The following is a 22,208-nucleotide window of genomic DNA, read 5'->3' as shown; positions in this document are numbered from 1 at the left end:
TTGATCAGCTAGAATTTGACCTGATCAAGTGCAGAGTAAGATCAAAAGCTTACACCCAAGCCTGAGGAAAGTCTTTAATATATCAGCATCTCAAAGGTCAAATGAATCAGATTGGGGAGGGTACTATCAGCATTCAGCCCTGCTAGTAACAACCCAGAAAAGAAACTGAAAATAGTATCAAGGAAGGACTGAAGTTTGAGAGGGTACTCCAACTTCCCAGAAAACAGAGCCTACCTATAATTAAATAGGAAAAGTGAGCAAACAATTAAAAAAGCACCGTTTTAAAGAAAAATAAAGGGAGGAGAGTTTTGTACCTCCAAGGAGAGACTTGGACCCTGAGGTATGGAGAGAGGGGGAAAGAGAGAACCCCCTTCTTTTCCACAAAGCGGGGTACAGGGGAGAGAGCAGATATAACAGGTTGGCTCAGAGAGAGGAGAGGGGGTTTGAAGATTTCCCCCTTCTGCCTTCCCTCCTTAGCTAATGCTGCTCTCCCCAAGTCACTCTTGTCCCTCTTGTCCCCCCTCCACTAATCGAGACCCAAAAGGTCTCCCCTAGATCCGTTCACTCACACTCAGCTTGGGGGAACAGGTAACTTCTAATGTTAACTCGGGTAAAACAAAAGGAATAATGGGCAGGGAAGAATGGGAAAAGGAAAGTGGGAAAATGGGGTCCCTGTCTCTATCTAAACCCTTTCCTCTCCCTTCTTGTATTTGGGGGGAAACTCAGGCCTTGGCAGCCTGAGTCCCCCAAGAGAAAGTCAGGTTGACTCACTCCTGAGCAATAGGAGCTGAGGGTAAAGTCTGCTCAGGTTTCTCTTCAGAAAGTCCCTTCAGTTGGGAAGTGTTAGGGGGAAAGATTTCCAGTCACCAGCAGGAAAAATGGGTAACCCTCAGGAGAAAGTCTTTTTCCACCTTCTCTCTTCAACGTCTCAGGATGGAGAGACCCTCACTGCTCTCCAAGCCAGAGTCTTCTCTCCTCAGGAAATTCACTCCTGGGACCCCTCTCCTGTCAAGGTGATCAATTTCACATACTCTTCAGTCTGGCACTTTTTCTCTAGAGCCAGCCTCTATCACAGCACCTAACTCTAAAGACTTATTATGGAGACAAAGAGCAAGGTGCAGACACAGAAGGGGACAGTGAAAGCAAAGGAAACACATGCAAAGTCTAATAGAAAAATATAGAATGGACACAGAGTCTGGAAGAGCTCAAAAAAGACTTCAAAAACCAATTAAGAGAGGTAGAGGAAAAGTGGGGAAGAGATGAAAGTGATGTAAGAAGAAAGGAAAGGAATGCAAGAAGAAATGGGCCAATTGAAAAAGGAGACTCAAAAACTAACAGGAAAACCAGGTCTTAAAAATCGGAATTGACCATCTTGAAACTAATGATTTAATGAGAAATCAGGAAACAATAAAGCAGAATCAAAGGAATGAAAAAAACAGAGGAAAACATGAAATATCTTATTGAAAGAACAGTACAAGACGAAATGGGCCAAATGAAAAAAGAGACTTAGAAGCTAATGGGAAAAATCATTTCTTAAAAATTAGAATTGGGCAACTAGAAGCTAATGACTTTATGAGACATCAAGAAACAATAAAAATAAAAAAAAAACAGAAGAAAACATGAAATATCTCATTGAAAAAACAACTATCTTATAAAATTGATCCAGGAGAGACAATTTAAGAATTATTGGACTATCTGAAAGCCATAATTTAAAAAAAAAAAGCCTGAACATCATAAAAACAAGAAATTATCAAAGAAAACTCTCTAGATATTCTTTTTTTAAAAATGAATTTATTTAGTCAATTTAGAACATTATTCCTTGGTTACAGTAATCACATTATTTCCTTCCCTCCCCTACACTCAGCCTTCCCGCAGCCAACATGCAATTTCATTGGGTATTACATGTGTCCTTGATCAAAACCTATTTCCATGTTGTTGGTATTTACATTAGAATGTTCATTTAGAGTCCCCAACCATATCCCCTTGACCCATGTAGTGAAGCAGTTATTTTTCTTCTGTGTTTCTACTCCCACAGTTTTTACTCTGAATGTAGAGAGTGTTCTTTCTCATAGATCCCTCCAGGTTGTTTAGGATCACTGCATTGCCACTAATGGAGAGTCCATTACATTCGATTGTACCACAGTGTATCAGTCTCTGTACATTGTTCTCCTGGTTCTGCTCCTCTCTCTCTGCATCACTTCCTGGAGGTTGTTCCAGTTCCCCTGGAATTCCTCCACTTTATTATCCCTTTGAGCACAATAGTATTCCATCACCAACATATACCACAATTTGTTCAGCCATTCCCCAATTGAAGGGCATCCCCTCATTTTCCAATTTTTTGCTACTACAAAGATGAATATTTTTGTAGAAGTCTTTTTTCCTTATCTCTTTGGGTTGCAAACCCAGCAGTGGTAATGCTGGATCAAAGGGGTATGCATTTTTTTTTAAACCCTTACCTTCCATCTTGGAGTCAATACTGTGTATTGGCTCCAAGGCAGAAGAGTGGTAAGGGCTAGGCGATGGGGGTCAAGTGACTTGCCCAGGGTCACACAGCTAGGAAGTGGCTGAGGCCAGATTTGAACCTAGGACCTCCCATCTCTAGGCCTGGCTCTCAATCCACTGAGCTACCCAGCTGCCCCCAGGGTATGCATTTTTTAAAGCCCTTTGTGTATAATTCCAAATTATTCCAGAGGCTGGAACTCCACCAGCAATGCATTAATATCCTGATTTTGCCACATCCCCTCCAACATTTATTATTTTCCTTTACTGTCATATTGGCCAATCTGAAAGGTATGAGGTGGTACCTCAGTGTTATTTTTATTTGCATTTCTCTAATTACTTATTTATAGTTTTGATTTCTTTATCCTAAAACTACCAATTCATATGCCTTGACCATTTGTCATTTGGGGAATGGCTTGATTTTTTGTATAATTGACTTAGTTCCTTATAAATTTGAGAAATGAGACTGTCAGAGCTTTTTGTTATAAAATATCCCCCCCCCCCCCAATTTGTTGCTTCCCTTCTAATTTTGGTTGCTTTGGTTTTGTTTGTACAGGAATTAAAAAAAGATTTATTTAGTCATTTTAGAACATTATTCCTTGGCTGCAAGAATCATATTCTTTCCCTTCCCCCACCCTTCCCATAGCTGATGCGTAATTTCACTGGGTATTACATGTGTCTTTGATGAAAACCTTTTTTCCATGTTGTTGATGTTTGCACTAGCATGTTCATTTAGAGTCTATATCCCCAATCATATCCCCTCGACCCATGTAATCAAGCAGTTGTTTTTCTTCTGTGTTTCTATTCCCACAGTTTTCCCTCTGAATGTGGATAGAGTTCTTTCTCATAGATCCCTCCGGGTTGTTCAGGATCACTGCATTGCCACAAATGGAGAAGTCCATTCATTCAATTGTGCCACAGTGTATCAGTCTCTGTGTATAATGTTCTGTGACAAGGAAATCATTTTAAAAGACTGATATATATTAATTTAAGGTCGCCAAGGAATTCAGCTATGTAATTCCTAAATGAAAACTCAAGTCAGCCGTCAGCCTTTTATAGAGTTTAATTACAAACAGGAGGAAGAAAGGAATTAGAGATAGAGAGAGAGAAGGGAATAGGGCTTAAATACCCCCTCTGTTTAGGCTGGGCCAAAAAGGCCCAAGCCCCTTAGATAGCTGGGGCAAAGAAATGAGATCAGTCCCTATTACTCACGTGACCAAAATGGAGAAACAGTCTCAAAGGCCCCCATCTTCAGCTTCCTTCAGAGCAAGCTTCTCAGAGCACACTCCAACCACTCAGACCAACTCCTCAACTCCACCCCCTGAGTCTTCAGACCCCTCTATCTTTAAGGAAACCATCCAAGTTCCCTCCCCTCAGTTCTCACATCTACCAATCACTGTCCATCAATTTCCCTGTGCCAATGGAGGCTCTAGCTTAACCCAGGACCGCCCAGAGGTCTCTGGCTTTGCACATGTCTGTTGAAGGTCATATTCTCAAATAATTAAATCTTTGATCCTTTGCTACAGCCCTTCCTAAATCCTGTTACCCTGAGTAGGGTAGAGATTGGAATAATTAAATTTTGATCTAGGCTGCAGCCCTTCCTAAATCCTGTTAGGACTGAGTAGGGTGGAGATTGATTCCAAGTATCTCCATTGTATCAATTCTAAAATCAATCACGACTCAAAGAAATTCCTGTTCTATGCTTAAGCATAGGTCAAAGTCCTTTCCATTGTTCATCAAAAGGTTTCTGTCCTAAAGTAATCTTAAGAAGGGAGGAGGAGGAACCTCCCATGCCAATGGGGTTCACATTCCAATAGACTATCAGTAAGAAATTTTCCAAGTATGAAATTTCCCAATGGTGAAATTTCCAACATTTATAAGTCTAAGGAATTTTAAGGTTTACAGTTCTCTTGGTTCTGCTCCTTTCATTTTGCATCACTTCCTGGAGGTTGTTCCAGTCTCCGTGGAATTCCTCCACTTTATTATTCCTTTTAGCACAATAGTATTCTATCACTAACATATACCACAATTTGTTCAGCCATTCCCCATTTGAAGAGCATCCCCTCAATTTCCAATTTTTTGCCACCATAAAGAGCGCAGCTATGAATATTCTTGTACGTCTTTTTCCTTATTATCTCTTTGGGGTACAAACCGAGCAGTGCTATGGCTGGATCAAAGGGCAGACAGTCTTAAGCACCCTTTGGGCATAGTTCCAAATTGCCCTCCAGAATGGTTGGATCAGTTCACAACTCCACCAGCAATGCATTAATGTCCCGACTTTGCCACATTCCCTCCAGCATTCATTACTTTCCTTTGCTGTCATGTTAGCCAATCTGCTAGGTGTGATGTGATACCTCAGAGTTGTTTTGATTTGCATCTCTCTGATTATAAGATATTTAGAACACTTTTCATGTGCTTATTGCTAGTATTTTATTTAAGACTTTTGCATCTATGTTCATTTAGGAGATTGGTTTGTAGTTTTCTTTTTCTGTTTTGGTCTACCTGGCTTTGGAATCAATACCATATTTGTGTCTTAAGAATTTGGTAAGACTCTTTCAAATAGTTTGTGTAGTATTTGGGATTAGTTGTTCTTTAAATGTTTGATAGAATTCACTTGTGAATCCATCTGGCCTTGGGGATTTTTTCCTGGGGAGTTCCTTGATAGCTCATTCAATTTCTTTTTCTGATATGGGATTATTTAAATATTCTATCTCCTGTTCTGTTAATCTAGGCAATTTGTATTTTTGTAAATATTCATCCATTTTACCTAGATTATCATTTATTGCCATATAATGGGGCAAAATAGTTCTTAATAATGACCTTAATTTCCTTTTCATTAGAGGTGAGATCACCCTTTTCATTTATGATACAGGTTCTCTTCTTTTTCTTAGCCAATACTTTAGCTATTTTAATGGTTTGTTTTTTTTAATACCATCTCCTAGTTCAGTAGGTTTTTTTTTTAACTTTCAATTTTATTATTTTCTCCTTTGATTTTAGGATTTCCAATTTGGTCTTTATCTGAGGGTTTTAAATTTGATCTTTTTCATTTTTTTAGTTGCATGCCCAATTCATTAATCTCCTCTTTCTCTTTTTTGTTAATATAGGCATTCAGGGATATACATTTTCCCCCATGTACTGCTTTTTCAGTATCCCCAAAATTTTGATATGTTGTTTCCTTATTGTCATTCTCTTCAATGAAATCATTAATTATTTCTATAATTTGTTCTTTAACCAACCAGTTTTGGAGAATCAAATAATTTAATTTCTAATTTTTGATTTGCCTTTCCATGTACCCTTACTAATTATAATTTTTATTGCATTATGATCTGAAAAAGTTACATTTATTATTTCTGCTTTTTTGCATTTGTTTGCAATGTTTTTATGCCCTAGTACATGGTTAGTCTTTGTGAATGTACCATGTGCTGCTGAATAAAAGATGCATTCATTTTTATCCCAATTTACTTTTCTTCATATATCTATTAACAATTTTCCCAATATTTCATTTCCATCTCTTCTTATTTATTTTTTGGTTTGATTTGTTTAGATCTGATAGAGGAAGATTGAGGTCTCCCACTAATATAGTTTTACTTTCTGTTTCCTCCTTAAGATCCAATAGTTTCACCTTTAAAAATCTGGATGCTATGGCATTTGGTACATAAATGTTGAATATTGATACTTCTTTATTGTCTATACTGCCTTTTATCAGTATGTAATTGCCTTCCTTATTTCTTTTAATCAGATCTAGTTTTACTTTGGCTTTGTCAGATACTATGATTGTGACTCCTGCCTTTTTCTCAGTTGTTGCCCAGTAAATTTTGCTCTAGCCTCTTACCTTTACACTGTGTATCTACCCGCTTCATGTGTGTTTCTTGTGGACAGAATATGGTTGGATTTTGCTTCCATTTATGGGTGAGTTTTTTCACAGTCAGAGTTATGATTACCACCTGTGTATTCCCCACCGTTTTATTTTCCGCTTTTAGTCCTGCCCTTCTTTCATTTCCTTTTACACCAATGTTTTGCTTTTATTCAATCCCTCTTTTCCTCATCCTTATTTTACTTTCCTTCCCACCCCCTCCCTTCTTATTCCCCCCCTTAGTTTTCTTTAAGGTCTATTAATTGCCCCCTCCAACCTTTCCCTCCCTTTTAATACCCCGACCCCAGTACTCCCCTTCATTATTCCCTCTCAACTTTCCTGTAGGGTAAGATAGAATTCTATATCCCAATATATGATTGCTCTTCCCTCTCAGAAGTGATTTCACTGAGAGTAAGGTTGAAGTATTAACTATTACCACTCTCTTCCTCCCCTTCTCATAATGGTATTCTTCTCCCCAAGCTTTTTTTTGTGATATAATTTATTCTATTCTTCTTTCAAGTTTCTCTTAGTACCATCCTCTTCCCCCCTTTTTACATATCATCTTAAATACTTAGTACCACAACCTTTGCCTATGAATAGTTTTTCTATCTGCTATGATAATGAAAACAATTTTTGAGTTACCCACATCATTTTTCCATATAAAAATATAATCAATTTAACTTTACTGAAGCCCTTAAATATTTTTCCTCCTTTCTTGTTCACCTTTTTATGGTTCTCTTGAATTTTGTATTTGGATGTCAAGTTTTTCTGGTCTTTTCTTTAGGAATACTTGGAAATCTTCTATTTTGTTAAATGCCCTACTTTCTCCTGAAAGTTTATAGTTGGTTTTGATGGACAGGTAGGTAATCCTTGGTTGTAGATCTAATTCTCTTGCCTTCCTGAATATCATATTCCAAGCCTTGAGGTCCTTTAGTGTGAAGGCTGCCAGATCCTGGCTAACCCTAACTTGGGCTCCTTGATATCTGAATTGTCTCTTTGTGTCTGCTCATAGTGTTTTCTCCTTGGCCTGGAAGCTCTTGAATTTGGCCATTATATTTCTGGGGGTTGTCTTTTGAGGATTCAATGTGTGTGGGGTGATCTGTGGTTTCTTTCAATGTCTATTTTGCCCTCTTGTTCAAGAATATCAGGGCAGTTTTTTGGGATAATTTCTTGTAATATAATGTCAAGGCTTTTTTTTTTCTTTTCCAGGCTTTCAAGGAGACCAATAATTCTCAAATTCGCTCTCCTGGATCTGTTTTCCAGGTCAGTTGTCTTTTCAATGAGATATTTTGTGTTTCCTTTTATTTTTTCATTCTTTTCGTTTTGATTTATTAATTCTTACTATCTTGTGAGATCATTAGCTTCTACTTTCCCAATTCTAGTCTTTAAAGACTGATTTTCAGTTGTTATCTTTTGATTTCCCTTTTCAGTTTGGTCTTTTCTGCTTTTCATGGCTTCCAGCAGGTCAATCTGTTCTCCAATTTGCTTATTACTTCATTTGATTCCAGTGTCTCTTTTTTCATGTGATCAATTTTGTCTTTTAAGCTGTTATTTTCTTTTTGCATTACTTTAACCCTACCCCCCCCCCCACACACACACACACTTTTCTTCCCATTTTCTTCTATCTTTCTTACTTGGTTCTTGAACTTCTTTTTTGAGTTCCTTGAGAGCTTGTTAGCAATTTCCGTTTTTTTTTTTTTTCAGTTTGGGTGTGTTTGATTGTTTTTCACTCTCTGCTGTTGCTTCTGTTTTTTTGCTTTTTCTCCATAGAAATTATCCAGGGTCAAAAGCATTTTTTGGTGCTGCTTATTCCTTTTGCTACTAGTGGTTTGGGGTCCTGCTTGATTGGTGGACATTGCTTTCTTAGCTTCTGTCTTGCAGGGCTGTGCTTTGGTAGTATCTCCCAGTCAGAAGTCTTTTATGTTCTTTGTATAGCATTGCTTTACACTATTTTTCCCTAAGGCTACTTTTCTAGTCCCTTCTGCCTCTGTTATGGATAGCCTTGTTTCTGCCCAGTCTCTGTGCTCTGCTGCCCAGGCTCTGTGCTTTCATTGAAAGTCTCGCTGCCATGGTTTTGCACTGCCCTCACAGTTAAGTCTGTTGGTGCTTTCAGCCAGCCCTTGAGAATTTAAAGATTGCCTGGGCCCTTGCTCTGACCATGCCAGTGTGTGGTAGGTGATATGGGGGAGCCTTAGAATATTTTTATGTGATTATTGATAGCCTTGATTTCTTCTACTGAAAATTGCTTGTTCATATCCTTTGACCATTTGAGGAATGGCTTGTCTTCCTATAAATTCGACTTAGTTATCTATAAATCTAATAAATTAGACCATTATCAGAGAAATTAGTTACAATTTTTTCCCTGTTTCTTTCCCTTTTCGTCTTGGTAGCATTGATTTTGTTAGTACAAAACCTTTTAAATTTAATATAATCAAAATTACTTATTTTGCATCTTATAATGCCCTCTTGTTTGGTCATAAATTCGTCTCTTCTCCAAAGATCTGCCAGGTAATCTATCCTAATGTTCCCTTAATTTAGTTATGGTATCACTTGTTATATCCAAATCATATATCTTCTGCCATACTGTTTTCAAATTTTCCCAGCAGTTTTTGTTAAAGAATGAGTTTTTATTCCAAAAGCTGGGATCTTTGGGTTAATCAAACATTATGTTGTTGTGGTCATTTTCTCTAATACAAGATTATTTTGATGATTGTTGCTTTATAGTAGTTTGATATCTGGTACTGCTAAGCTACCATCCTTCATATTTTTTTCATTAGTTCCCTAGAAATTCTTAGCCTTTTGTTCTTCTATATGAACCTTTTTATAATTTTTTCTAATTCTATCAAAAAGTTTTTTGGTAGTTTTATAGTTATGGCAATTCATGTTTTTCCAATTGTTTAGATCTAGTTTTATTTGTGTGAAAAGTGTTTTGTAGTTGTGTTCAGATAATTCCCAAGTTTGTCTTGGCAAATAGATTTCCAAATATTTTATATTGTCTAGAGGATCACCTAACTTCTTACAAAATATTGTGAAATATGTTGTAAGGTAGTTTGGTTAACCTTTTCCCAGTTCTAGTGCAAATTCAAACAGTCTGTCATCCCCTTATTATTAGAGAGAGTTGAGAGAAAGTGCTTGCTTTGGGAGTGTGTAATTAGAATTTTGTATCCCAGGATTCCATTTCCCAGAATCCCACTTTCATCTTCACATTACGTTCTTACATTTTGGGGATAAAAAAAGTTTCTGTAACCCTGCCCTGGTGCTCTCTTCTCCTGCTATTGAGGTCGGGAAAAACTTCTCTTTATGCAGCTTTACTTTTATCTTTTTATTTTTTCTACTTCAAGTGGTTTTTAATAAATCTTATATAATATTTTGTAGTTATTGGATATTAATTTTAATCTTACATTTCTGATGAACCATGAAGAGATAGAATCCTTGAATTTTTTTTTTTTTAAGAAAGCCTTTGAGTAAAGGATAGGGAGCAGATAAATTTTGCTCCTTGCTGATAAGCTGCTTTTCTCCCTGGTTTTTTTTTGTTTGTTTGTTTTTTGTGGGTTGTCCACAAGCTATTGCAGTGTGCAAGCTACTGCAGCTCGCACTGTCACTCCTTTCACTTCCGCCATGGCTTCCCTACCACTGTTGTTTGTCCAATGGTCTGAGAGCTGTTTGGAAGCACCCTCCTTATGCTGCCAGATGGGTGAGATCCAAATCCTTTTAGGCTATCCCCTTCTACACCCAGGAGATTTTCAAACCTTTGCTAGCCACTTTTCAGCAGGGGAACACAGCATGGAGCAGCCAATCCATGCTATCCACCCCAACCCCAGCTAACCCCAGGAGGGCTTCCATTCTCCTGGGTTTGGGGGTTGGAACTGTGGTATTACAAGGTTGCTGGTCTTACCCCTGTGGGGGGAAGGGATGGAACTCTTCCCCCAAACATTCCTTGTGAGACTTTTACTCTTAGTTGGTGCATACTAGGGTAGTGCCACCTATGGACAGGAAGTAGAGATTGCAAGCATGGCCCAGTTTCCTACCTATTTCAGACAGCTTCCATTTCCAGAGAGCCTTACTGAGCTCACACAACTTATAGCTTTAAGCTGTTTTCTTGCTACTGTTCCTGGGGATTCTTGTTTTGATAGGATACCTTGTAGTTGATAGCTTGAGTAAGCTTGAGATTCAGAGGGGAGATTCATCTGCCAACTGTAAGGATAATTTAGGGTCGTGACCTAATCTAAATTTAATTTTTGGTCACCAGGGGATATTCCAAATAAAAATACCCAAATTAGTTTGGAAATATATGGTGGTTTAATCAATACATAGGGAAGAAACCAAGGAGAAGAAAGAGGGAGAGGATATAGGATTTCTCCCATCTGGCCTGTGCAAGGGGGAATCCAAAATCCTCCGCCACAAGGTTTCTGAAGAAGATTAGAAGCTTCTAAGTGGATAGTGTTTGGAAGGTAAAAGAGAACGAATCAGCCTAAAACTTCGAGAGATCTCAGAGAAGGTGCCTCACCAAACTAGGTTACTAGGCTTCCTCCAGTATGGTATCAAGGAAAACTCACCACTAAAAACTGGACAATAGCAGCTGCCACACCAAGATGTCGAACTACTCAGCCAGCTGCCACCAGCCGTCAAAGAGGCCCAAGAGAGGGAGTGACATGAAATATATAGATGGTTTTACATCACTTTCCTGCGTCTCACATGTACCAATGATATCTTAGGCTTGACTTAGGACAGCCCAGGGGTCTGTCAGTTGTTTCTGATTTGCCATTTGCTAGCACATGTCTATCATAGGCCATCCTCCTAAATACTTAATCCTTAAGTATGGGTGTAGACATTCCTGATTTTGTTAGACTAGTAGGGTGGTGTAATCTAAAATCACAATTTCCTGATTTTTGTTAGACTGAGAATCTAAAGTTCACACTACACCCCCTTGCTATTTTGGCCTGCCCATTCTCTGCTACACATCTGATATGGAATTCATCTACACTATGTCCAGTGTGCGTATGGGTAACCCCAGAAGTGTGACTAAAGGAATCCAGATGGATGGTGATACTTGGGAGGGGAAGGAACCTTATGAATCTGGAGGTGAATTTTAAGCCTTTTCAGACCCCATTGTCTTATTGATGTTAATTGTGTCAGTTTGTTCCCCTCCAAATACTGAAGAAGGCTGTAATGCAGCTATCAGAATGGTAAAAAAAGGACTCTAGAATTCAGTGCCAGTGTCCTGTCACATATATTATATTTGCTGATTGTTTCAAGATTTAATTTTGTTAAATTCACATATTAATCTAATCTAATAGTCTGCTATTGTGTTTTGGCCATTAGCAATATGTGCTGTTACATTGTCTTTATTTCTACCCATCCCTATGACTGGTCTGGAGAAAATAACATTGTAAAATCCATATAAATGATTTTTTAGATATCTAGTAGCACCACTACCTCTGACTGATGAGTTGTTGGTAACAAAAGGTAAGGGTCCATTTAGTAGTTGAAGTGAAGTGCAATAGTACTATTGTATTCCCCACCTCCACATTTATTAAAAATGTAATGAATGAGACATCTGAAGTGTTTCTCACTATTGTAGTCCTCACCTCCACATTGCAATGGATGGGACATATAAATACATGACTTTTACAGTGTTATAGTCTCATACCATAGGAGGGAGGTTTCCTAAGGAGCTTGGTTATCCTGTGATGGGTTATAATTCCATCCTTGAGGTGGGAAGGATTTTCCAATGGAACCTAGTGGCTCCTGCATGATTTTTTATATTTGTAACTCTTCAGCTTACTCTACCCTTCCACCAGAATGACCTAGATTCTTTTTTCCCCCCTTTTAAACATTTTTTGGAATTAGTCATTTTCAAACATTATTCATTGGAAACAAAGATCTTTTTCTTTTCCTCCCCCTCCTCTCCTACCACCCCTCCCATAGCTGCCACGCAATTCCACTGGGTATCACATGTGTCCTTGATTTGAACCCATTTCCATGTTGTTGGTATTTGCATTAGGGTGTTCATTTAGAGGGTCTCTCCTTAATCATATCCCCTCAACCCCTGTAGTCAAGCAGTTGCTTTTCCTCGGTGTTTTTACTCCCACAGTTTGTCCTCTGCTTGTGGATAGTGTTTTTTCTCCTAGATCCCTGCAGATTGTTCAAGGACATTGCATTGACACTAATGGAGAAGTCCATTACGTTTGATTGTAGCACAGTGTATCAGTCTCTGTGTATAGTGTTTTCCTGGTTCTGCTCCTTTTGCTCTGCATCACTTCCTGGAGTTGTTCCTGGAGAATGTTCCAGTCTCCCTGGAATTCCTCCAGTTAATTATTCCTTTTTGCACAATAGTAGTCCATCACCAACATATACCACATTTTGTTCAGCCATTCCCCAATTGAAGGGCATCCCCTCATTTTCCAATTTTTTGCTACCACAAAGATGAATATTTTTGTATAAGTCTTTTTCCTTATTATCTCTTTGGGGTACAAACCGAGCACTCAATGGCTGGATCAAAGGGCAGACAGTCTTTTATTGCACTTTGGGCATAGTTCCAAATTGCCCTCCAGAATGGTTGGATCAATTCACAACCCCACCAGCAATGCATTAATATCCCGACTTTGCCACATCCCCTCCAGCATTCATTACTTTCCTTTGCTGTCATGTTAGCCAATCTGCTAGGTGTGAGGTGATACCTCAGAGTTGTTTTGATTTGCATCTCTCTGATTATAAGAGATTTAGAACACTTTTTCATGTGCTTATTAATATTTTTGTTTTCTTTATCTGAAAACTGCCTATTCATGTCCCTTGCCCTTTTATCAATTGGAGAATGGCTTGATTTTTTTGTACAATTGATTTAGCTCTTTGTAAATTTGAGTAATTAAACCTTTGTCAGAGGTTTTTATGAAGATTGTTTCCCAATTTGTTGCTTCCCTTCTGATTTTAGTTACATTGGTTTTGTTTGTACAAAACCTTTTTAATTTGATGTAGTCAAAAGTATTTATTTTACGTTTTGTGACTCTTTCTAAGTCTTGCTTGGTTTTAAAGTCTTTCCTTTCCCAAAGATCTGACAAGTATACTATTCTGTGTTCACCTAATTTACTTATAGTTTCCTTCTTTATGTTCAAGTCATTCACCCATTCTGAGTTTATCTTGGTGTAGGGTATGAGGTGTTGATCCAAACCTATTCTCTCCCACACTGTCTTCCAGTTTTCCCAGCAGTTTTTATTAAATATTGGATTTTTGTCCCAAAAGCTGGGGTCTTTGGGTTTGTCATAGACTGTCTTGCTGAGGTCATTTACCCCGAGTCTATTCTACTGATCCTCCTTTCTGTCTCTTAGCCAGTACCAAATTGTTTAGATGACCACTGCTTTATAGTATTGTTTGAGATCTGGGACAGAATGACCTAGATTCTTTGTGACATTTTAAACCCAAAAGGTTTTCATCAGCAGAACAGAGGCTTTCTGGGCTCTCCTACCAAATTTTGGAATGATAGAAGTATTAGACTTTGTTAAAAAATATCCCTACCAAGATTGAAAGATTAGCTAGATCTGGAGAACTTGTGGCAAGTATCTATGAGCTTCAAAGGTTTTTTTTTAAATGTCTTACAGCAACTCATTTGAATCATATGGCTCTTGTGATTTGGGAATTTTTGTACTTCTTTGAATGTGCATTACTCGTTATACTATTGTTTTATAAAGCTGTTATTTAGTGAAAATCATTTGCACTCACTGTGAATCATGGCCAAGTTAAAAAGGAAATGGATCTCATTTTTGGGTGAGAAACCTTTGTACTCTGCCTCTCTTTGGCTGACACAGTGTGTCATTGATTGTGAACTATATATATATATATGTATATATATATATTTGATTATTTAAAAAATATTATTTTTCCTTGTTATGTACATTACAGCATTTCAGTTTTCTTTTTTCTCTCATTTTTTGTACTTCAAGCACATGTTACCATTATTAATGGCTTTTTGATTTTCCAGTATTTAAAATGTCCATTAGCCCTAATGTCAACACCTACCCAAAATCTTTAGATTATGGAAAACTACCATTGACTGTTAAGTATTATGGAACTTGACTCAATAATTGTGTCTGATTCCAGGAGAAGGGATCACAGTGCTAATAAGGAGCACAAAGTTAACCTGCACAGTGCCAGTGAGCAAAAGGTCAAGGATACCAACCAATCCCGGTGGGATTGATGAGATTCTGTGCCAAGACAGGGGACTTGAACTTTGTTGGGGGTTTGAGGAAGTGGCTCTTTACAAGATCAGATGCAGGATTCCCTTGTGACAGATCAACACTTCTACCAAGTACCTCTGTCTAGCGGCCATTCTGTCTCCCATATCCCTAAGAGCAAAAGTAAAATCAGACCAGATAATGCTATTTCTCGCCCGCTTCGAAATCTAGTCTCTTTTCTTTCTTTCACAGTGTGGCAATTTTCTGTAGTCCTGGCTGCTGATTGAGTAAGTATATAATTGCTACTATAGGCTTGTGAGACATAAATCACTTTAATTGGCCCTGATTCAAGGACCTGTTATAGATTTATTTTTCCTTAGAGTTTTTACACATAAGACTTTGATATTTTATCCAGAAGTTATTTTTTTCTTTTTTCTTTGGATTTTTAAAAATGTTTTTTATTTCTATTGACAATTGATTCACTTACCTCATAACTCACCCATGTATCTCCGAGTGATCTGTGTGTTTGACAACACACTCCTGGGGGGCAAGGGGGGGACTATATTATTATCCTATAATGCAAAATTAAAAAATTTTTTTAGAGTAATTTTAGGATAAGAAACTTGCTATCTCCCAGAATCCAGAAAGTGAACTGTTTGGAGAAGGTGCCATGAAGATGCCTGCAGAAACCACACACTGCACAAAAAGATCCAGAATGAACTTTGGGATGTAGTGAAATTTGAACTGTGGGGGGTTGAATGCATTTGTTTTGAATGTACATCCTTATGCCAAATTAGGGGACTGCCCCCTAATTGTTTTTTTGTCCATGCACTTAACAATGGTTTCATTCTTTTTCTCTTTTATTTCTCTCTTATCCCCATATTATTATAATCTCCCCTTAGAGAGTGTAATATTGTATGTAGCTCTAGTTAAAAATCTATAGTTATAAGTTGGTTATGTGAAGTGATTCCATGGGGAAACTAGGCACAGGAGATTTCTACATGCTTGTTTTCCATTGGAATCATAGAGGGGATTGTGTAATTAGAATTTTGTACCCCAGGACTCCATTTACCAGAATCCTACTTTTGACTTCATGTTATGTCATTAAGGTTTGGAGATAAGAAGTTTCTGTAACTCCACCCTTGCACTTTCTTCTCCCGCTATTGAGGTTGGGAAAAACTTCTCTTTATGCAGCTTTACTTTTATTTTTTTATTTCCACTACTTCAAGTGATTATTAATAAATCTTTAAAATATAGTACTTGGAGTTATTGGATATTAATTTTAATCTTATAGCAGGCTAGACAGGGGTGGGGCATGCAAAAATGTCCTCAAACATTAGAAAGAAGGGGAACAAAAGTGCCAGCTGTGCAAACGTGCCACCAGTTTGCCAATGAGGGTGTAAAGTGTTAGTTCACTAATTTCTGCCAAATCGCTTTCCTGTTTTCCTAGCCATTCTTATCAAATAGGGAAGTATTCCCCTATTTATATTTTGAACTTTATCAAACATATCCTACCTTTACCAGCTTTGCTAGCTAATCAAGGGTAAAGGTATGTAATTTATTGAGTTTCCAAGTTCCTTGGGTATGGTTGCAGAAAAATAAGTTGAATAATTTTGGACCCTGTTATACCACCCTGCTTTGTTTTGTTAAACACTTTCAATTATATCACCTGTTACCAATACTTAATATTCAATAATAAAAAACTCTCTAGGTGGTATAGAGGGTAGACTGCTGAATTTCAAGTCAAGTAGACTGAATTTGAATCCTTCTTCAGACATAAACTCTGTGACTCTGGTCAAGTCACTTAATCTGTCTTTTAAAAATTAAAAACACCACCACCCTTACCTTCTGTCTTAGAATGGATACTAAATATCCATTCCAAGGCAGAAGAGTAAGAAGTAAATGGGATCAAGTGACTTGCCCAGAATTACATAACTAGGAAATGTCTGAGGCTAGATTTGAACCCAGCACTTCCTGTCTCCAGGACTCGCTCTCCATCCACAGAGCCACTTAGCTGTCTCTGCTGTTAACCTCTCGTTCTCAGTTTCCTCAGCTAAAATGAGGATAATAATAACACTTGCCTGTTGTGATAATCAAATGAAATAACATTTAAAGGACTTATAATCCTTAAAACACTATATAAATGGTAGCTATTATATTGTTATTGTTTCAAAATATACTCAACTAGCACTGAATTGGTGCTTACTGAAGTGTGACTTCACAGAATCATGGAGGAGTAATCAGCTGCTAAAAGATCAGTTTAATTAGCATGCTTTTAATAAGGAGGTTGAGCAAGAAGAAACTGATAGACTGAAATTCAGCTTTGAAACATTACAGCACTATTGTATGCCAAGAAATATTGGTCAGACTTATGATTCTGTGATTCCAAAATTTTATAGCTATGTGGGAGATGATAATGGAGGCAAGAGACTTGTTGAAATAGGCCAAACAAGATATAGACTTTGGGCTAGTGGATTAGCGGTATAATAAGCAACTGTTGCATAATGTGGGGTGAGACTGAAGAAAGAGGCGAAGGTCTTCATGACTGATTAAATGGTGGTGCCCTTGATAGAAATAAGGATGCTAATAAGAGAGGAGATTTTGAGGGTGTTATAGTGGAAAAAGCATTGAAGACATGAGGACGAAGTTCCATTCCAGACCCTTGGCAAGTCAAGTGGAGCAAGTTGCTGTCTCTGGGCCTCTGTTTTCTTATTTGTAAATATGTGGACTATTCTCTAAATCATTAGTCCAAGCAAATAGGCTCTGTTCACCTTCTTCTCAATCATCTGCCTCATCAGAGTTTTGGTAAAATGTGAATGATACAGATAGTTGGGGAGATTGTCTTGCTCAGCCTCCCAGAACTCCTGGTTTTCTCCTGCCTATTCCAGAAGAGATGAACAAGAATTCAATTGCACTGTACTACAAGAAAGAATACCTCAAAGAGTTTATAATTTGGTGAGAAGGGTGGGGTGTAAGAGGAAAATTCAGTACACTGTAGTGTTTTTTTGGGCTCTCTCTTGGTTTGTTTCCCCTTTTCTTCTTGCTGTTCTTTAATTTGCTGATCACTGCATTCTTCCCTTCTCTACTTTCACATGGAAGAAATAAAGTCAATAATGATGGGCATTATTTTTTTCTTTGTAGTAGACTACATATATAGAGGTATACATTTCAGAGTGTCAACCCACAACATCTCATGATAACATGGAGAATTAAACGGTAGCTTAGATGGTGGAAGGTTAGAGTTACCATCTACTTCCTCCCACTCTGAGAGAGTTTATTTTGGAATGGTGAATTTTTCCATGTAGTGATTCTGTTTTTCTCAATGTTCTTGCATCAGAGTCTTTTCTTGGTTTTCTTAAAACATTCTTGAGTTTAGGGCAATTAAAGAAGTCTACTGGCTGACAAGATTATTGCAGGTTTTTTTTTTTTTAATGTTGGAAAAATATCCATACATGAATAAGATCAGAACTTTTTAATAAAACTGTGCCAAATACTGTCATCTCTCTGATACTACCACTGGTTGCAATGCAGACCTGTATCACCTCACACCTGGACTAATGCAGTAACTTGTTGGTTGATCTTTCTGCCACAAGAAATCTATCATTTGGAATCCATTTCTCCACTCTGCTGCCTAAAAAATGTTGCTAAAGTTCAAGTTAACCATGTCTTCTTCTTCTTCTTCCCTGACCCTAATTACATAGATATCAGTGACACCTTTTCATTTTCAGGATCAAATATAAAATGCTCTGTTGAACATTCAAAGCCTTTCATAACTTCCTCTTTCCCTTGGAATTCTTTGATCCAGTGACTCTGGCCTCTTTGAACAAGACATTCTATCTCTTTAGTGGTAGTCTCTTTGGATGACCTAGAATGACAATTGTCTTTGTGCATTATCATCTATTGAGGTACCCTCATGTGGCTTTGAAGTCCAAAGGCTGAGGCGCACAGTTTGTGGCACATGGGGCATGGGACGCCAGTTGTTACAGGAGGTGCGGTTGTGGCCTGGTGTCGGCGTTCACGTGCAGCGGCAAGACTCTTTACTCTGAGTATTTTTACTGACTGTTCCTCATGCCTGGAATTCTCTCTTTCATCTCTGCCTCTTGGTTTCTTACAAGTCCCAGCTAAATTCATACATATAGGAATCCTTACCTGATCCCCTTAATTCTACTGCCTAAAATAAAATCTATTGTAATTCTAGGATGAAATGTTATGGTATTTGTAAAAAGCACTTAGTATTGATGCCTGGCATCTACTAGACACTTTATAAAACTTATTCCCTCCGCTGATTATTTCTAATTTGTCATCTAATCTGTCTATCTAGCATTTGTGTATAGTTGTTTGCATATTTTCTTCTCCATTAAACAAACAGTGCTTCTTGAGGACAGGGTCTATTTTTTGCCTTTCTTTGAATTTCCAATGTTGAAAATACAATGCCCTGCACATAGTAGGTGCTTAATAAATATTTATAGACTGATTTTATGGTGTGGTGTGACATTGGGAAGAACTAGGAAGAATTTAAAAAAAACAACAACCTAATTACGAGGGCAGCTAGGTGGCTCCATGGATTGAGAGCCAGACCCAGAGTTGGGAGGGCCTGGATTCAGATGTGGCCTCAGACACTTCCTAACTCTGTGACCCTCACAGACCCCATTGCCTAGCCCTTACCACTCTTTTGCCTTAGAACCAATACACAGTATTGATTCTGAGATGGAAGGTATGGGTTTAAATAAAAAAAAAAACCAACTAATTACAGTTACTGGAACCAAACTGTAATTGCCTGGACTTAGTAAAAATGGTGTATGGGATGTTCAGGGAGGGATAGGATAGTATCTCTGGTATGGAGGACTCATCGTGCCCTCTTAGGGCAGCTCTCCAGCCTCTGACCCTCACCTGACACCCAGCTGTCATTTGTGGCTCCCAGTAGCTGCTAGCAGGCGGCAGCGGCCACACCCCGGGCAATGGCTTCAACAGGCCGGCTAAACCTTGTGAGGGTAGCCATCAGGTTGTTGACCCCTGGTGAACCAGGGCTTTGCTCACCCAGCATGTGAAGACTGCTTCGGCGGAACAGGTGGAAGAAACCAATAAGAAGGTTCAATGGCTGAGAGGGCGACACAGCAAAGCACTGTGGAGTGCTTAGGGCATGTTGGAGCACAAAAGACAACATGGCCATCCAATGCAGCTGAGGAAGTCTCCAGGTGTAAAGACTTTTTGTACCACTGGACCCAGGCTTCCAATGCTGAGAGAGTGGGACTGTCTCTGTGCACTGACTTTTCCACTTAAATCTCCTTCACGCACAAGTATCTTTGTGCACACTCATCTATCCTAACCCCGTCCACCCTCTTCAAGACCTGTGGCGATGGGGGAGTGGCGACGCAACAGGTGGAGGTGACTACTGGCAGTTGTAGTCATGATCCTGCACGTAGGCGGCCCACAGACCAGTGGTCGCTCAGCCCTGTAGGGCAGCAGGGACGTTTGGCAGCATCCTGGGTGACTGAGCAGCCCTCTCTAGGACAGCACTGCTCACCCTAATCAAGGGAGGGGTCTAGAAAAGGTGTCCCAAACATTGCCTGCCCTACAAACACCTGGTCAGCACACCGAGGCTGGTGGGTCATCCCTTTAAGCGGTCGAAATCAAAGGAAACAAAATACAAGGAAACTCCTACTAGGAGCATGGAACATCAGAACATTACTTGATAGAGAGAATACCCCAAGACCTGAGAGAAGAACAGCTCTAATCGGTAAAGAACTGGCGTGATATAACATCAACATCACAGCATTAAGCAAAACACTCTTACCAGAAGAGGGATCACTCAGCGAACCCACCACTGGATACACCTTCTTCTGGAAAGGTAGAGCCACAAATGAAGACAGAATCCATGGTGTTGGCCTGGCTATCAAGACCAGTTTGCTCAAACAGCTGCCAGATTTGTCTGTGGGAATCAGCGAGAGGCTCATGAAGATCCGTTTACCTCTCAGCAAAGACCGGTATGCCACAATTATCAGCACATATGCCCCAACACTGACCAGCACAGAGGAGACCATCGAGCAGTTCTACTCTGACCTGAGTGCCGTCCTGCACTCAGTGCCCACAAATGACAAGCTGATACTACTGGGAGATTTTAACGCCTGTGTTGGCCAGGACCATGAAAGATGGAAAGGAGTGCTTGGCAAACATGGCGTGGGCAAAATGAACAACAACAGCCTACTGCTACTCAGCAAATGCTCAGAGTTCGAACTCACCATCACGAACACTGTGTTCAGAATGGCGAACGAATATAAAACAACATGGATGCACCCACGATCAAAACAGTGGCATCTCATTGACTACATCATTGTATGCCAGCGAGACATCCAGGATGTACAAATCACAAGAGCCATGAGAGGAGCTAAAGGCTGGACAGACCACCGATTGGTTAGAGTGACTCCTCAAATGCGCATTGTGCCTCGCCATCCAAAACACGCCCAGACAGTTTGTGCATTTTACAATGTGAGTCACCTAAGATATCCATCTTATTTGCAAACATTCCAGTCCTGCCTGGACAACAAGCTGTCTGCCAAGGGACCACTCACTGGAAGCTCAACTGAGAAATGGAACCAGTTCAGAGACACAGTGAAGGAAACATCAAAGGCAGTCCTAGGCCCCAAACAATGCAACTACCAGGACTGGTTTGACGAGAACAACACTGCTATTGAAGACCTATTGAGCAAAAAGAACAAAGCCTTTATGGAGTGGCAAAATAACCCAAACTCTGCTCCTAAAAAGTACAGATTCAAGTCTCTCCAAGCCACGGCGCAGCGTGAGATCAGGAAGATGCAAGACCGATGGTGGGGAAAAAAAGGCAGAAGAAATCCAGCGGTTTGCTGATATGAAAAACTACAAACAATTTTTCAGTGCCCTCAAGACTGTCTATGGGCCATTAAAACCCACCACCACTCCCTTGCTATCCTCTGACAGTGACACTCTCATAAAAGATAAAAAAGGCATCAGCAACGGGTGGAAAGAACACTTCAGTCAGCTAGCTTCTCAACTGACCCTCGTCAGTCGACCAAAGCGCCCTTGACCAGATCCCCCAAAACCGCACCATTGAACAACTTGACATCCCTCCTTCTATAGAGGAAGTCCAAAAAGCCATTCAACAAATGAGTGCAGGCAAGGCACCCAGTAAAGACGGGATCCCAACCGAGGTGTACAAGGCCTTAAATGGAAAGGAGCTCCAGGCATTCCACATAGTGCTGATCAGCATATGGGAAGAGGAAGACATGCCCCCAGAACTCAGAGATGCCTCCATTGTAGCCCTATACAAGAACAAAGGTGCACGAGCAGCCTGTGACAACTACAGAGGCATCTCATTACTCTCCACTGCTGGAAAGATCCTCGCCCATGTTATACTCAACAGACTCCTGTCATCTGTTTCAGAGCAGAACCTGCCTGAATCACAATGTGGCTTCCAACCAGATCGCAGCACCATTGACATGGTCTTCACGGTGAGGCAAATGCAGGAAAAATGCCTTGAGCAGAACCTGAGTGTCTACATAGTCTTCATAGACCTGATGAAGGCGTTCGACACAGTGAACAGGGACGCATTGTGGGTGATCCTCAGCAAGCTCGGTTGCCCAGCAAAATTCATCAAACTGATCCAGCTCTTTCATGTCGACATGACAGGGGAAGTCCTATCTGGTGGAGAGACT

At 39.4% G+C, this 22,208-nt stretch overlaps 1 protein-coding gene across 7 annotated transcripts in view; it reads left to right on the top strand.

Moving 5' to 3' along the window:
• Window positions 1–22,208, top strand: part of SPATS2 (spermatogenesis associated serine rich 2) — a 173,469-nt gene that overhangs the window by 24,632 nt on the left and 126,629 nt on the right. For 3 of the 7 annotated variants that reach the window (XM_056798314.1, XM_056798320.1, XM_056798318.1), the window contains exon 2: window positions 7,562–7,615. The exons of the other annotated variants lie outside the window; for them this stretch is intronic. The gene's annotated coding sequence lies outside the window, so the exon portion shown is untranslated. The remainder of the gene's footprint in view (window positions 1–7,561; window positions 7,616–22,208) is intronic. 7 annotated transcript variants of the gene reach the window in all.

This window comes from Monodelphis domestica, chromosome 5, assembly GCF_027887165.1.
Source record: "Monodelphis domestica isolate mMonDom1 chromosome 5, mMonDom1.pri, whole genome shotgun sequence".
Lineage (NCBI taxonomy): Eukaryota > Metazoa > Chordata > Mammalia > Didelphimorphia > Didelphidae > Monodelphis > Monodelphis domestica.
This window is presented reverse-complemented; position numbering and strand designations above follow the sequence as displayed.